The sequence below is a fragment of the Triticum urartu genome, chromosome 6A, assembly GCF_056163025.1.
Source record: "Triticum urartu cultivar PI428250 chromosome 6A, HENAU_Tu73, whole genome shotgun sequence".
Lineage (NCBI taxonomy): Eukaryota > Viridiplantae > Streptophyta > Magnoliopsida > Poales > Poaceae > Triticum > Triticum urartu.
The window spans coordinates 262419218-262421839 of NC_141878.1; positions in this window are offsets into that span (position 1 = coordinate 262419218).

Genomic DNA, 2622 nt, shown 5'->3' on the forward strand with positions numbered 1-2622 from the left:
GAACCGCAAGCTTGATTTCGAGTTTGTGTCATAACCATGGTTCCAATAACCTTCCGTTTATCATTCATTTGACTAGATGTCATCACCGATTGATTACATCTTCATGAAATCTCTCGACAAATGTGTCATGATCATCATCAGCATTCCGAGCTCTTCCAAGATATCAATTGAGTTCATGATGATAAATACCATCCTGGCCCTCGGTGATTTGTGTTACCATCGACCACTTTATTGACTTCCCTCCAACACAAACTAGTTCGTGTTTTGTGTTATACCTTGAGTTCCTTGCTATCCCGCATTGTTCTTCTTTACCTTGGAGTATTACCATATTTAATGTCAAGAAAGTCGTGAGGATTTCATCACCTCTTAAGGATTCTTGATATAGGTAATACTTCTCACCATCACCTTTCTTTCTTGGTCCCCGTGTTGGTTCTAACCGGGATTCCAACAAGTGAACGGTACTACGTGGAATTTTGTACTTCTAACAACCCTATTGCTTTGAAGTTGATGGTCGATAGTTCGTTCTTAGACTATTGGTTGTTGAACCACCATTCTAACGTTGATCATGCTACCTAAGCCCATCTTTCGGGTGCACCTTTCAGTCAATGTTCAATTGTGTATGCTTTCCTCGAGCATACATCATTATATTATATCATTTGATCTGACAAATGTTATCTCCTTGTTCACCTAATCGTGGAAACCCATCCTTTCGAAATCTCGATGAATTGTCACTGAGTTCATCAACTACCTCCTTATTCCTTCATTGGTTTATTGATGAACTCTTGTTTCGGAACTCGCTTGCATAGTTCAATTCCCGAGAATCTTACAATGTCATCTCGACAATTTGTGTTGCACCTTTCTTCTCAGGCATCCAAAGTCTGAGTTATCCTGACGGCCATCGATCTGAACCTCGGTCAGATATGATGGTTGGAACATAATTTCAATAGCTATAACATTGGTTCTTATATGACCCGGTAAGGTCATGTCATGCCTAGCACACCTGGCCGGAGGACCTATTGTTATAGTTCTTCCTTTTAGCAAGGTTATCCATTCTTCCATGAGGAAATTGTAAGGCTTATTGTACAAGTTGTTCCTGATGGATCCTTCGTGTATCCGAAGTGTAATCTTTGCTTGACGACCATGTCAATGCTATCTCAAAGCATGTCTATGGTACTCCGCTTTTCAACAAGAACATTTGAAGCCCCATGCTAAATGTTTCCTGCTCAATTATCCAAACACCGCTGTATGGGTAATGTCATGAAATTTCTCTCCCCTACCTAAGGAGTTTTCTACATTATATCCTGTTATGGATATCATGCACTGCTTGTCCTTGGGAGGGATATACCCTGAAATATGTGTTTTAACACATTTTCCTTTCCATTATTCTGTTTAATCTGATAATCATATTTTCTTTCCATTTTTTGGGCTAACGTTTCTTGTGGTCTATATGATCTAAGCAGTAATATTCTCCTGCTTAGGTAAACACCTCGGTTTACAACTCTGTCAGTGTGACCCTGTTACTTGTTGATGACATTCTGGTAGCCACCGATGGACGAGAACCTTGCCTATTGGTCCGCCTCGTTCAACGAGCAGGAAAATGGTTCTCTTCGTCCCTCTCCCTTGGTACCGATGTTGTTGCCGACATAACTGACAGGCTACCCTCTGACCTGCCTTGCTATTATGACCGTGCAAGATGTCACCGCTCCTATTTTTTAACCCACATGGTGGGCCCATAACCCACAGGTCCCAGGATCGAAACCTGACTGTCCTGTATACCCCTATCTCCGAAGTTATTCCTCACGATGGGCTTCGTATGAAGATCACCAACCACCTTACTAGAGATGGTCTAATCTGGTATCAGACGCAATACTTACTCTCGCTACTCTGAACCCCTTTCTCACTCAGGTTCAGACTTCGAGCAACTATCTATCTGCTTGAAACTTCTTATTGTACCTTCGAACTTTACTCTCAATGTGTTTTAATTGTTCAACTCGAGAGGCACTCGTATGATCATTCTTGGGTTAACCCCAGATTTTACCCTTATAGCATTCTGTCGATGCCAATCTGCCCCGTTACCTATTGGTAAGAACGATGGAACCCCCGAAGAAAGGATGAAGACTTCATAATGATGACCTGAAGCAGTAGAATGAAGACATCAATGTAATGGATTGACCTCCTCGAGAAAAGCAACCAAGACCGAGGAGATTCGTTAGAATTACCTAACCAGGCCCTTTCCCCCTTACTCCCGGTCCTAAATCTCGGGACGAGATTTCTTGTAGTGGAGGAGAATTGTGACGCCCGGATAATTAGGCTACAGTAATCCCACGTTAACGATGCCACGTCACTCCGATTACTGTTGATAATATCGCGTTAGTTCAAAATCATTTCAAATTCAAATTAAAAATCAGGCAAACAACATCGGTTTTCAAAAATTAAAACTATAATGTTCGGAGTGAGCCAAATAATACATAAGTAATTATGGCATTGGAACTACACTTTTATAAAATGTTCAAATACTCTAAAAACGATTTAAACAGTAGCAAAAACAATTATTTGAATGCTTTTAAAATGATAAACTATTACAAACTAAAATATTTGGTTGCCAAGTTAATTGTGGCAGTG